Below are 16,315 nucleotides of genomic sequence, written 5' to 3'. Positions count from 1 at the left end.
AAGGACCAGATCCAGTTATCGTTCGCTTTGTCCATATGATGGACAGAGACTGGTTCTTGACTCAAGCTAAGAAACGCCCCTTCAACAAGGAGAAAAAGCCAGTAATGGTATACACAGATCTACCGCAACATCTGAAAAGACAGAGGGGGAAGCGGCGCAGGCGGCTAAAGACATAAGAAAAGGTGGACAGAGGCAAACAAGAATCCGATGTGTTGGGACAAGCATAGTTTTGGAATTTCGAGCAAAACAAGGGAGATGCACCAGGCAAATGGACCCAGAGTGCCTTTTGATTTAAACCAAAGGACCTTATATTTTATGGTATATAAAATGAGAAATCAGACTTTTTAAAGACTTTTCATGTTAGGTTTAAAATTTATGGTATTGGAAGTGAAAAGTGAAAGTTGAAGGTTTTTGGTGAGTGTAATTTAAATGATCTATGTAAACAAAAAGTAACGGCAAACAAACAAAAGCGACAAATTGATAACAATCTTTGATCAATGTTATTTAGATGTGCCGAGTGGACATGTAGCTTTTTGGTTTGTCTTCACGTTTGATAGCAGTGTGCCTAAATATATTGGAAATCGATCAGTATCAGATTTAAGCCACTTTCTGAGTTGGCCTTTAAACGTAACATGCAATTTTGGAAAAAAATACTGATATTTCTGTATCTGTGCTACACATATCTTTCATTTCAAGAATTCACAGACTGATTTTCACTGATGAAGTGTTTTTAAATGATATGGGAAAGTTTTTCCCAGTCTAGAAAATATTGAGAAATATACTTGCTTATTATGTTTCTGTTCACAAATTATATTGATTCAAAAAGTAAACGAAATATGCAACCTTCAAGTTGAAGACTATAAAATAAATTGAAATTTAAAATTATCTAAAGTGAAACTGGAAAACTGTTTTTGGAGATAAATATCATTTTCGGTTAAACATTATAACAAGGGTCATTATACTAATTTAGTAGGTGTATGACTTACTCTGATGACGGCAATGATTTATTATAATATTGTTAAAGCTTTTATTAATGTTGTCCTCCACATCCTTATTAAGATTAGGTTAATTGAATGTTGCTACAATTGCATTATTGTTTGATTCCAAGACGAGTGATTTCCCTGAAACATCAAGAAAATGCATAACCTTGCATCAGTGACATCACACATTCTTAGGCCATGTTTGGTGTCCTTTGTCTTATAGACAGGAAGCTATTATGTTCCTGCTCACATACCATAACTTTGGGCCAATCAGAGTTAGTTCATCTCCTACTCCCACACATATTCTAATTGTATATTAATTATGTTGTATCAACCAGTAGTTAGTTATGATTGGAGATCTGACGAATTAACATCGTATTATGGTTACATAGATATTAAATATTACTTCTGCAACTAGTACATCTGATTCCCCGTTTGATTCATTTATATCCCGGTCATAACATGTTGGTTTTAACTATTTTGTGCTGGTCGTGGATGAAAAAATTATTTCAGATTATTATTTTATTTCCTTTCATGCACTCGTGCATTGAGTGCAGGTTTTTATGTGTATGTGTGTTTTGTTTTATTTATCACAGTGTATATTTTTGCATATTCTGTTTTGATAGGTGTCACTTTTCATGATATATCTTTGCATGCTTAGAGATAAGACTGTACAAATAGTATTAAATACGAGTTTGAATATGATAATTTGTAATTATGGGTATACGGTTAATGATGTTAAGAGTTTGTCAATGAACTGTCGGGGTTTAAATGGTAAACAAAAGAGGAAGGATGTTTTACATTATATTGTAGTCTGCAAACAATATTAATACCATTGATAATTAGTAAGTATGGGTACGGTTAATGATGTTAAGATTATATCAATGAATTGTCGGGGTTTAAATGGTAAACAAAAAAGGAGGGATGTTCTACATTATATACGTAGTAAATCCGCTTCAATTGTTTGTTTGCAAGACGTTCACTTTGATAAAAATATTGAATGTATGGTAAAAGCAGAATGGGGTGGTGAAGCATTTTTTAGCTCTTTTACCTCCAATGCAAGAGGAGTAGCCATTTTTCTTAGCAATAAATTAGATTATAAAGTCCACAACACTCGTGCAGACGAAGAAGGAAATTGGTTAGCTGTAGATATATCTATTAATGATATTCGTGTGACACTCTTTTCGATTTATGGTCCAAATGAAGATAAACCGGATTTTTATAATGAAATTAAAAGACATGCAGAAGAAATAAATAATGCACACTGCATTTTGTGTGGAGATTGGAATTTGGTTCAGGATCCAAAACTGGATACCTCAAATTATATTCGAATAAATAACCCAAAAGCGAGAAAAGTAGTTTTGGATATGAAAGATCATTTTGGACTGATAGATCCATGGAGACTGCACAATCAAAATATTCGTAGATACACCTGGCGCCAGCCAACCCCTTTAAAACAATCCAGACTGGACTTTTTTCTATAAATATCAGAAGAGCTTACAACTTATTATTTAAATTCAGAGATTGAACCTGGATATCGAACAGATCACTCTCTTACTAGTCTTTCGCTTGACATGTCATCTATCAAATATGGAAAAGGATTTTGGAAATTTAACAATTTACTGTTAAGAGATCTCGAGTTTTCGGCTAGGGTAAAAGAAAAAAATTAAGGAAGTTAAAATTCAATATGCTGCTTCACCGTATAACTTAAATAGTATAAGTCAAATTCCCCCAAGTGAACTTGAGCTGACTATAAACGATCAATTATTTATGGACGTATTACTTATGGAAATTAGGGGGGAAACAATTAAATATGCTTCAGAAAGGAATAAAAGGAAAAAAGCAAGGGAAAGTCACTAGAAAATGATATAAATATGTTAGAAGAAGAGCTCGCTAGGTCAAATGATCCTGTTGTTCTTGAAAATATTGATACCAAAAAGTGGGAGTTATAAGAAATAAGAAGGGAAAAAATGGAGGGAGTTATGATGAGATCAAAAGCAAGATGGGTAGAACACGGAGAAAAACCGTCAAAGTATTTTCTGAACTTAGAAAAAAGAAATCATGTTAATAAGGCAATTGCCCACTTACAAAACCCAAACTGTGATAATATAAATAATCAAAAACAAATAATGGAAGAAATTCTGAAGTTTTATTCAACATTATATGCATCTAAAGACAATGATTTAAATTTGGAGGAATTTGAACAACATTTATCTAGATCAGATTTTCCGCTGTTAACTGATGATCAGCTCCAAAAACTTGAGGGGCGTCTGACTTATCAAGAGCTATTATTTGCTATTAAAAAAATGCCAAATAACAAAAGTCCTGGTTCCGATGGATTCACTTCTGAATTTTGGAAGTTCTTTTTTCAAGATCTAGGTGAGTTTCTATTACGTTCTCTTAATTACGCTTACACGCTTAGAAAAAACCAAGCAACATTGGGTAACACAGAACACAACACGTGGGTAAAAAGGGAACATGGTCGTCAGCTGGGTAAAGCTTGCACAGGTGTGGTTGGGTAACGTTTTACTTGGAAATTGGGTAATTTTTACTTGTTGTCTGGGTAAGGTTTTACCCAACAAAGGGTAAAAGTTTACCCCAAAACTGATTAAAAATTTGACACAATTAGGTTGGGCGAATTTTGCCCAACAACAACCATGTTCCTTTTTTTACCCAATATTGTGCAAACCTTACCCAACTCGACCTGTGCAGTGGTTTTACCCAGTACTTGTGTAACATTCTTACACATTAATTGTGTAATTATTTTTTACCCAACTCTGCTGTGCAGTCACTTTACCCATTGGTTGTGTCAACATTTTGCACTTTTATTGTGCACATTGCTGAAAAATACCTGATTAAAACTATTACCGTGTCAATAGATGCAATACGCAAAGAAATGTAAATCAATAAACAACTGTTTTTAATGTAGTCCATGTACACATTTGTCACATGATGCCATGAAATAGTCACTATGCTTTATGTTATAATTTAGAGTCCACTCATTTAAACAGTGAAAAAACCATGTGTCAACATACACATTTTATATACATTTGATAAATGTTCATCGTGTTCTTTACACCACAGATACCGGGTAGTCCACTTGGTTCCTTTACCCCTCAGATCCCAGGTATACTTGAGTGTTTTTCATCCAAGCTACAGTTGCAAACCTCTCTTCCTGTAGGCCCTATAAGATCAAAAAGGATGATAAACAAAAAACTCATTGTGAGAACAGGGGTCATGAGTGAAAAACGAGAAGGTATAATGACAATGTGTGGGTTTTGGTGGTATTTAGCGGCATATCCTAATTGCTGAATTGTATACACATTTCCATGGTATACATGACAGAACCCAATTCAAGTAAATAAGACCTATTGTACGCACATACTGCGTACAGTGGTATGATGGATCTCACACTATATGGGGTTCCGATTGGGAGCTCACCTGCCCTGCTGATTCAAGTACATTCCAATATTATTCAAAATATGTACGTGAACACGCCATACGATAAATAGTGCTGTCAATGTCAAGCAGCGAGTGCGCAATCCGCAACAAGACTGCATAGAAATGATTTACATGCCGATGCATGAACATAACATATAAGCTTACTAAAAATTGATGTAATTGCACGATGAACACTCGCTAAAACCTTACATGTACAATGCAAATAATACCTTTAAATATCGGGTCCTCTGGCATGCCCCAAGATTCGAGGAGATCTTCTATTGCTTCTGCCATGGCTTCGGCCTTTGTTCAATGCATGCAATGCGACACTCTCTGGTTCAGCACTCATCGATGTTATAGGTTAAATACCACTAATTATGTATTACACGTGTTTCAATGGGAAAATGCCTAATTTCGGGTGGAATTTTCTCATATTCATAACTCTCACAGTTCAATGTCACCAATATCAGGTGAAACTATATGATTTAGATGCCAAATGATCAAAAATTCAACATAGGTTGACCTGAGACTTTTCTTGTTTTAACGCACTGAACCGTAAACACCTTAAAATGACAGTGCGCCCTCGAAGCTGAAAGTTACAATATGATAGGGCGACTATTTACTAAAAACCGAAGCCGTGCGTATGAATTTTGGTACTATTACATCAAAATGTCATATAATGAGAGAAAATGTACCATTTTGAAGCATCAAACTCTAAAAAGTACTTTTTGGCTATATAACTTGATCAATTTCAGCGATTTTAATGCAGTCTTTTCGAATGCCATGAAAACAAATAGTTCCTCGTCGTATTTCAATGTATCGCCCAGGCCTATTAGTGGTCTTTAACCTATATAAGCACGAAAGTGCTCCAATCTCAGGTAAAATGCCATGAATGTAAACATTGACATTTGCAATACATGTTTTAACAAGAAAATTTCTGGAAAACAGCATGACGAGTAAAATATCAATGGTTTTCGGACACCCTGTATGATGACTGTTTTGCTGTTTTTGCTTCAACCTAGGACTATATCTGGAGATTCGTATCTGCAGCATGTCCTAGCACGATCAGATCAGATTAAGATTGATTTAGGGTTAGTGTTCCGATTTAGGCTTGCTGATTGTTGATTAGGGTCAGGTTCGCATTAGGAATAGGGTGTTTTATAGGGCTAGGCTCGTGGATAGGGATAGAGATACGGCTAGGTCCGAGGATTAGATATGAGTTTAAAATAGAGTTATAGTAGGGTTATGGCTTGAGTTAGGATAGAGTGAGGCCATACATGATGCTGTAGAGGCCCATAGACAACGTGTACACAAAGACTAGGTTTCATTTTACACGCGACTATAGGCCTTGCATGCGCCTTAAAGCTTAAGCAAAATGCCTAGCCTAGGCCTATACTGTATTTACACGTATAGGCCTATGTACGATATTTAGGGCAAGGAAATCACCAACAAAATGTGCATGTGGTTCTAATTAACAAAGTGGCATATCTATATGATCATCAACATTGATTTTTCATCATCATTAAGCTTTCTATATGTGTATACGCAGGCAAGCGAAGGTTGTTGAATTTAGAAGCCCTGAAATCACAGAAACCAGCCGTAAACCCAATACTAATGCCACAAGTCCCCCCCCCCCTTAACCCGTTACTACCTCAACGGGTTCTAAAAACATACCTTAGTAGCCGAAGAAGATGCACGTTTTCTTGCCAGGGCAAATACAGTTAAATATTGAGAAATGTAAGCAAAAATTGCTAAAAAAGTCTCCATGACGAATATCAGATCCATAGAATGCAGTGTTTCTATAGGTTAAATACCACTAATTATGTATTACACGTGTTTCAATGGGAAAATGCCTAATTTCGGGTGGAATTTTCTCATATTCATAACTCTCACAGTTCAATGTCACCAATATCAGGTGAAACTATATGATTTAGATGCCAAATGATCAAAAATTCAACATAGGTTGACCTGAGACTTTTCTTGTTTTAACGCACTGAACCGTAAACACCTTAAAATGACAGTGCGCCCTCGAAGCTGAAAGTTACAATATGATAGGGCGACTATTTACTAAAAACCGAAGCCGTGCGTATGAATTTTGGTACTATTACATCAAAAATGTCATATAATGAGAGAAAATGTACCATTTTGAAGCATCAAACTCTAAAAAGTACTTTTTGGCTATATAACTTGATCAATTTCAGCGATTTTAATGCAGTCTTTTCGAATGCCATGAAAACAAATAGTTCCTCGTCGTATTTCAATGTATCGCCCAGGCCTATTAGTGGTCTTTAACCTTTAAGGTTGTTGCTTTGCACAAGTCAGGAAAGTTGGTTAAAAGACGATTTCATCCAGTTTACTCAACTGTTTAGTCAATCTTACCCAATATTTTTATTCTTTTTACCTCTGAACGGTGCACTCCAAAGACTGCTGGAATTAATAACGGCATGTGTAAAATCATTTTTTGAAGAAATACGTGTTTTACCCAAAATTGGGCTGAATATTACCCAACTTCATTACCCAACTGTTTCACCCAGCAAAATTTCGCACTTATTTCTAAGAGTGTATGAATCAGGGGAGCTGTCAGTGACACAGAGATTAGGAATTATTACACTCCTTCCAAAAGGAAATAAAGCAAAACAGGTTTTTAAAAAATTGGCGCCCAATTAGTCTCTTAAATATAACTTATAAATTAGCTTCTTCGTGTATTGCTGAAAGATTGAAACATATCCTACCGAATTTAATAAATGATGACCAAAAAGGCTTTATGAAGGGGCGGTATATTGGGGAAAATATAAGGTTACTTTATGATTTAATTCTGTATACCGAGTTACACGACAAGCCAGGTATGTTATACTCTTAATAGATTTTGAAAAGGCTTTTGATTCTGTTTCTCACAAATTTATATTTAAAACATTAGATTTTCTCAATTTTGGAACTTCTTTTAAAAAATGGATTAAACTCTTCTACAACAATAGTCAATCTTCAGTTCTGGTAAATGGCAACGCTTCAAAACAATTTAATTTGGGTCGAGGCTGTAGACAGGGTGACCCTTTATCCCCGTACATCTTTTTAATCTGTGCGGAGATTTTGGGCTGCCTTATTAAAAAAAAAAATTATATTACTGGTATTGAAGTCGAAAATGTTCATTGTAAAATTCTCAATATGCTGATGATTCCACAGTTATTTTAAATGGAAGCGATGAGAGTTTGGTACAAACATTGAATACTTTGGATTTGTTTGAGAGATTATCCGGTTTGAAAATAAATGAAGACAAAACCAATGTTGTTTACATCGGTTCACTTCGAGGTAAAAATCCAAACCCCGAACTAACAAACAAAAAATTGAATTGGGTGAAAAATGGTAAATTTTCTGTTCTGGGTGTTGATTTGTCAACAAATTCAATGGACATGCCAGAGATTAACTACGAAAAAATTATGGAGTCGGTGACAGGTTTAATAAAACACTGGTCTAAAAGAAATATAACTGTATTGGGAAGAATAACTGTTGTTAAATCTATTTTGATGCCAAAGTTTAACCACCTTGTTCTTTCTATTCCAAATCCATCTAAAGAATTTATCAAGGCCCTGCAAAAGCAATTTTATGATTTTATTTGGAGGGGAAAGAGAGATAAAATAAGTAGAGATCAATTGTCAAATGATTAACTTGATGGTGGTTTAAGATTGGTAAAAGTAGATTTGTTTTTTGAAGCACTTAAAAGTACTTGGATCAGACGAATTGCAAATGGTAATATTAATGAAAAAGGATTGATGTTTTTTAATAAGCTTACCGGCATAAACATTGATGATCTGGAAAAAGGAGCAAATCATACTTTAACAGTTGCGAAAAGGATACAAAATATTTTCTGGAAAGAGGTTCTTTTATCGTGGTCCCATATAAAAAAGAATCATACTCCTCAAAAACTTGATGACGTTTTAAAATCATGTTTGTGGGACAACGAGCTATTCAAAATTTGTGGAAAAGAAATTAATTACAAGAAATGGCGCACATCGGGAATTTGTTTCATTTCGGATCTGGTTCATGCCGATAGTAGTCGTTTTCTTTTCTTGAATGAAATTGAAGCTAAATATGATTTGAAAATGAATCCTTTAGAATATAATGGTGTACTTCGTGCAATTAAAAGCAATTTTAAGCATATATTCCAGGCAAATATTCAAATGTACCCGATCCCAAAACCTTTTATTCCTTTTCATTTGAGTCTCATCCTTCAGGATAAAAAAAGGTTGCAAATCACTTTGCAATCAACTAATGAATATAAAGGTTTCAAAAGCTAAACAAAATTGGAGCGAAAAATTGGGCTTCCCTTTTCAAGATGATGAATGGAAGATGCACTGTTTGATATTTTTTAAGGGCGTACTACACCCATATATTGGTTCGATTGGTCTAAAAAAATATTTTTTCATATATAGCTAGGCGATATATGCACGAATCATGTGAAATAAAAAAAAAATATGAAAAAGTGTCCTTTTTCACCCATTTGTCTTTAAAGTTGACTGGTTGGTAAGGACGCTTATACGATCCACGTAGTCTTCTTCACAACCGGTTTCTGCCGTTTCTAACATTCATCGATATTCACATACAGTACGTATTAGACTCGCTACCGGTCCAAAATACGACCTGCCTATGTATATTTAATAGGGCTGACACGTCAATTTGTATTACCAATAGGAAATACACAGGTCAGACATTTGAGAATAATTCTTTAAGATTTGGTTAAAAAGTTGGTAGCCGCCTCATTATGCTACCTAATCAAACATTTTGTTGAAATAAAATTAAGGATCGAATGCGTTTTAGTGTCAAAAAAGGCAAAATTACCGTCAAACTTTCGCCGAATTCTGCACCCTTGCGAAGCCCTCCGGCGGGTGCACAGTTAAATCGGGAATAAAAATATCCGACCTTTGCGATCAAAAACAACAAATTACAACATTGGACCATGTTTGGACATACTATAGGCAAAAAAACACTATTGCCAAATAATATAGAATAGAACATTTGACATCAACTTGACAAACTAATGAAGAAAATGTGCTCCATAAACATTAAGTAAGTGCGCAAAACAATTCCTATTCAAATGCGTGTATAAAACTGAACAGGGCCGGACGGCTACAAGACTACCGCAGAAGTTCAAAGTTCTCGTGTTGCCAGATTCAAACATGAGCATGTATATGCCTAGCACCTTCTCTTGGTAAAATCCCTGATAAAATCAAGAAATGTATGTTGTGCCTCTTCCCCTCCCCGTGAAGTGGCGTCATGGGGGGGATCATGGGCGTAGCTAGGAATTTTTAAGGGGGGGGGGGCAAAGGAGTGAAAGGGGAAACCCTCATTCAAGGGGGAATTTGTGACGAAACAAAATAGGCTCAAAAGTACAAAAAAGACCCTAGTAAAATTCTTCAGGGCGACCGCATCCAAGGGGGGCGGACTTCCCACAGGGGGTGGGGGTAGCTTCCCCCATTGCCCCCTTATGTAGGGGCCTACGGCACTGGACGTATGAGAAATTTGCTCAATTCCGCAATTTAAGACATTTTAACAATTCCGCAATTTTAGACATTTTAAATGGTAGGCCCTAATAAGGGGTGGTGCAATAATTATGTGTACCCGGGGGGGGGGGGGGGGGATTCTCAAAATGGTCTGCCAAAAATGGCTTGCCCCCCCTTTGGCCATGCCAAAAAATCTTTGCCCCCCCCCCTTTCGACGTGCCAAAAAACCTTTGCCCCCCCCCCTTTTGACGTGCCAAAAAATCTTTGCCCCCCCCCTTACACATGCAAGATTTTGGGGAACCTGAATTTAAAACCTTAAATTGTCTTATCATATAATGCGAGCGCAGCGAGCAGGAAATTTTGCATATTTGAATGTGTTCCTAACGTTTTCCTACGCCTTTTAGGGCGTAATATAGAAACGATACCCAAAATATCTGTGCCAAAATTGCTTGCCCCCCCCTTTCGACCTGCCAAAAATCGCTTGCCCCCCTTTTGACCTGCCAAAAAATGCTTGCCCCCCCTTTCTGGCCTGCCAAAAAATCTTTGCCCCCCCCTATAATTCACCCCCCCGGGGGTACACATAATTATTGCACCACCCCTAAAGTGAGTAGAAAAAGTGAACATATATTAAATAATAGTAGACCTATTATACCCCGGGGTATATTAATACTTGGCTTTTGCAATAATATAGGCCTACGTGCCAGGCTTGCGGCTTGCCCCTTCTCGGCCTGCCTAAAACTGAATACCGGCTGCCCTGTAGGCCTAGGTGTAGGGGGATAATGTTTTGGTATGTCGATAGAGGGGTTGGCATGTCAAAGTGGGGAGGGCAAAGATTTGTTGGCACGGGGAAAGCAATTCACCGCCCCAGATGGCGAGTTGCGATAATATAAACTGAATCAGCGGTGTAAAGCACGAGTATAGGCCTACAATTCCGCAATTTAATAATAGGCGTACATTTTAAAGGTAACACGGAAAAATAAAAGTTAGCCCGGGGTCATAACACTACTAAAATATTCAATAAGCATGATAAGGGGCTCACTGGGGGATTAATGGTGTAGGCCTACCAACTGAAATTTCTTACCTCTTGCATTCCCCTTCCCTTCCCCGGCCATAATCGCCTTCGTTGTCCCTGTTTGTTGTTATAGTACTATTAGTGGTTTAGCCAAACGCCGAGTAGGCCTACTAAAGACAAAATCTCATCCCGAGAAAAAAATCATCAGACATTTTACACGAATCTGATTACTAGCTAAGCCTATGATAGGCCACCTACATCAATTGGCCTACTGCTGATAGGAATCCGGGATAGGATCCTATGCCAAATATTACATTTCAAAAATACCAAATGACAATTTAAATGACTTACCGGGGTATCCTTCACTTTTAGACATTATAAACAATTTTAATTTTTCACACTTTGCTGGGATTACTGGATAGGCCTTTAAAATTGTATAGATGGGAATGTCTAAATGCGAGCGTAGGGCCTACGTAGCGTGCCGGATAACGTGCAGGAAATTTGTCATGATTTTGACTGCGTAATACTGTAGGCATAGGCCTACCCGTGACGTGACTTCCAAAAGTGCGTGTTATTCAAAAATCAGTCGTGTCCCATTTAATGTGCACCAAATATCGCTTTCCCCCCCTTCGATCTGCTCAATTTTCCCAAATTCCTTTCCACCCGGCCCGTCTTGGCTTGTCCAATTGTTTTTTCCTACTCCATGGCTCCGTATTGGGATTGCTCCATAGGCCTACGCCGGAATTTGAGCTTAAAAATACCTAAATATATACATGCATAAAACACGGCAACGGGATAACGCAATGGATTGTGGGTGGGTGATGCAAAATTAGCGTGTGTCAAAATTCGGATACCGTGGCGAGTGCAGAATTCTGTGGAATATATTTGCTTTTTTTGGCCTTGGATAGCGACAATGATAGGTAAGACACAAAAAATATTAATCCACTTAAAATATTATATCACTGTATCAATTTTGGAGTTCCTAGTTCAAATGGATTAGAAAATAACGACAAAATAGTTTATAACTGGGTGTAAACCATGTGGTAGACCTAGATGTAAACTCTGCAAGGATATTCAGACCACTGAAACATTCACCAGTAACGTTACAAAAAAGACCTATTCGATCCGCCAATCTGTTGATTGTACATCTACTAATGTGGTTTACCTTATTGAATGTGCCTATTGTGGTATCCAATATGTTGGTGAGACCGGTAACGATGCGCGTGAAAGAATGAGAAATCACAGGTCTACCATCAAACATCATGACAAGCATACTGATAAACCAGTTGCTGTGCATTTTTCTCAACATACCAATAGTCTTAAATTAACTGTTATTGAATGTCTTAACACCCAATCAAAATTCCGCCGTTTAAACAGAGAACGCTTTTGGATTAACGTTTTGAGGAGTAATCAACCCAGTGGTCTGAATATCCCCCCAGTTGACTAAGTTTCCTTTCAATGCTTTTTGTCTTTTTGACACATTTTTTTGCTGATTGTGCTCTTTCATTAGGTCTGACACTGTGGAATGTATATTTTGATTTTGTATGCATTTCATTTTGTTAGTGGTTTCTTTATGCCTCTGAAAAAGGACAGCTCATGTCCGAAAGCTTAGGCGTGACGTTACGGCTTTTTTACAAGTTCACTATATATATATATATATATATATATATATATTGGTATGTAAATAAACCTTTAATCGTTAGCTTTAATAAACCAAAACAATTATTTCAATCGGCTCACAACTGTTGAAGATATGATCTTTTAAAGAAATGTACCCGATTTTCACGCTGTCCACGGAGGAGGTTTGGCTACTTCAAGAGATTGAAAAGCAGTACACGTACCACATGCATGAATATCAAAGGTTCCTCAATGGTAACTTTATAAAATAACTTCATTTAGGGGATGGTCTTAAGTGACTTAAGGGGACTCGATCTTTTGTGCGTAATTATAGAGGGCCAGGGGATTCAACCTATCATTTAAAAAATTATTTGAAGACGTTAAAGAGCCCTAAGAATAAAAACTGTAGTGTAATTCACGCCAGACACAATTTCTTTATATGACAAAATTAATTTTTGTAATCGATCAAAAACAAACGTTTTATATCAATTTTAAATTTAGCCTGAATCGGTAAATATGGTACCTCTCGCCCTTTTTTAGGTCAAGGCTGTTTTTACCATTATGCAGCGAACCATTGTTGAAGCTATTTCACATACATGTACAAAACATTCTAGTGAAAGAATGAGGCCATATACTGTTTAAATATCGTTTGTTGATTTCGAATGAGAATGTCATGAAGTCGTAAATTTTAAGGTCACATTCCTAAAACCAAAACAAAACATTGCGACGCAAATATTTCCCGACTTACGCAATTTCATCATCACATCAGTGTCTTTATTATTTGTTTGAAACATTTCCCAAACGTTCGTGCTCTGTATGCATAAAACGGCTAATCTATCTTTACAAAACGCGTCTTTTTTTAAGTAAACAAAAGGCTAAAGATGGCATTATGAGATTTATCATTTATCATTACACTCCTCCACTCAACTGCCACCGTGGACGAGCGGTAAAGCGCTAGACGTGTAATCAAAGGAAGTTACGAATCGCTGGTTCGAATCCCAACGAAGCCTGTGGAAACTTTTTTTTCTTCAAATTTCATGATCGCATTCCGAAATGAGTCACTTGTCGGTAAATCATGTATCGTATCCTTAAGTGTCATTAATTGTGGGTAAAATGGATGTGGGATGTGACTTCTTTTGCTATACTTGCAATTACTTACTTTTTCTTGGTTCTTTATGCCTTTTTGTTTTATTATATTTCTTACTTTCTTTCTTTGTTGTTTCTTGCTTTCTTTTTATTTACAACATAAGTCATTTCTCTTTTTAGGATAAAATGTAGCCCTGAAAAGGGCTGCTTGGTTTGTCTTTGGGAGTGAATTTACTGTGCTGCTCTGCCCTCTACCTGGTTGCCTCCTTTCAGCCCTGGTCCTCATTACATCAATTGCGTTGCGTACCATCCTTGTGCGCCGGATACTTGAGATTGCAGCAGTAATACGTTTGCGAAGATCTTGAATTTTGCCCCAAATTAATAAAAGCAAGTGGTGCAAGGTCTGGGAATCTTACAGGCTACTCCCCAGCATGACCCATCCCAACGACTCTGTTTACTATCCGTGGACAGAGTGTAAAACGGGTACTTTTCTGTAAAAGGGCATATCTTCAAAATTGTGAGCCGATTGAAATAATTGTTTTGGTTTATTAAAGCTAACGATTAAAGGTTTATTTACATACCAAAATATATTTGATCAACTTTTCAGAAATAGGAGAAAAAGAGGGCGCAATGAGGGGCCTTTTTTGGGGGGACACCCTGTATTTGACATGTTTAAATATTATAGGAAATATAAAATGATTAAGTTGACTTCTATAGTGTCAATAATATCCAAGATACTTACGCCAAGCTTTGGAAGTTACAATAACTTTCTGAAAAAACGTATTTAATATAATTGTTTAATTTCTTAAAACGGGAACTATTATGACCCGGTTCAACTCCCTAAGTGTTGGTAAACCGAACAAGAAAGACAAAGTTCACGGATCAGGTGTATTGTTTGAGGCACAATGATACCTACATCTTGACTCTTGATTTTTTTAAATCTCATTTTGCATTTAGTTTTTAAGCCATACAGGGAAAAAATTAGCCTTTAAAAACACTTTAATGAAATTTATTATCCATGTTGTGCTGCATGTCCAGATTGACACAGTCTAGGTCTATATCACACCCGTGATGCCCATAAAGCTTATACTCGCCACTCCGAAACTCTAGAAACATGCAGTAAGTATGCAAAAGGAACCAGTTGTTTGTATTGATCCTTCAAACAAGATAAACTTTAAAACAAATACAACTAAAACCATGCAGGTAAAATCGTGATAAGATGCTTGATAAACTCATACATGAACACAGTGGGACACCATGAGCAGTAAACCGGCTGTGTGAAATATCCAGTGTATTTTTCACATGCTCAGCGGCCTTATCACTAAGTAAAAAATTATAATATCCTTGCTCACCAATCAGTAAAGCATTTTATAATCATGTGATGAGTAAATGACAGCAAACCAGTGAAAAATACCCCAAAACTGAGTCAGTGGAGCTCCGCTCGTACATGTCAATAGCGTCATTATCGACTGGATTAGTCGACCGTAGCGGACAATTCGATCGCTCATTGGATTAATATTATCACGTGGTAATAAAGTTGCGTTGGACAATCGATTACTATAATGGTTTAGTACTGCATATCTCGGTTTAATCTTCACTAAGCGGGTTTATGGCTGGAAAGGTCACGGTGAATTTGCCGTGGACATAAGTGCACTATGGACAAAGGGTATGTAAGGGATAAACTGTGCATATGAGATGTGGGTTCAAGAGCCATTATCGTTCTTGTACATGGCGCTGTGGGTTTGGAATTTTATGTTCCTACATTAGTGGAACCATAAACCTGAAATGATGAAGAAATTGTGGTTCCAAGAGGGGTCGAAAGACACAGTGGGAGCCAAACTTAAAAAAGAATCCCATCATGTTGTAATGTATCTCAAATTGTCAAAATAGGTCAAAAGTCAAAAATGTCATACACAGAGCTCAACACTAAAAAAATGTCCGATTTCATCGAAACTGGTCTCATAGTACTCTAATTAACATAAGAAATCTCAAACATATACTGAATTCACAATTTAAGTGCATCTTGTATTGTCATGTCCCCCTTCAGAGTTCGTGCAGCCAAAGCATAACATTTGACCCATAATTTCATCTGATTCTGAGGTTATAAATTTCTCAAATAAATTATTTTCTTATTTGGTTTGCGAGAGGAGTAATTTAAGACAAATTTCGATTGAATCGGTGCATTTTAAACATTTGACTTCTGTGCATGAAATATTTGTCATTTGACCTTATTACCAGAGATAAAACTTACTAAAATATTACTCTATAACTAAGCACCCTAGTGCGATGACAATTGACTCTTTTATTCCTAGCAATGAGTGGAAAATTTTGAGGGGGCTCATAATTATTGCACGCCCCCTTACAGCATGATAGAACAGGTATTAACTTTTGGCTCCATTATGACCGGCCGTCGACCAATCGTTGGAAGTATATGAGGTATAGAAAAAATGGAACCAATTCTAGTTTTATCCTCTGAGGTGTAGAATGCCAAACATTGGTTCCACTGATGTAGGAAAACTAGATGCTTACTCAAAAATCACCCAATAGCGCCCTGTATTATTCACTGCGTGAACAAAAATCTGTCTATAGTACTGGCCTTGTGCAGGGCTACTACAAAATATGTGCGGAGGGGGGGGGGGGGCTATAACATAAAATATATAAAGAAAATAGAAAGAAAATCTTAT

This window comes from Amphiura filiformis, chromosome 13 (genome assembly GCF_039555335.1).
Source record: "Amphiura filiformis chromosome 13, Afil_fr2py, whole genome shotgun sequence".
Taxonomy (NCBI): domain Eukaryota; kingdom Metazoa; phylum Echinodermata; class Ophiuroidea; order Amphilepidida; family Amphiuridae; genus Amphiura; species Amphiura filiformis.
This window is presented reverse-complemented; position numbering follows the sequence as displayed.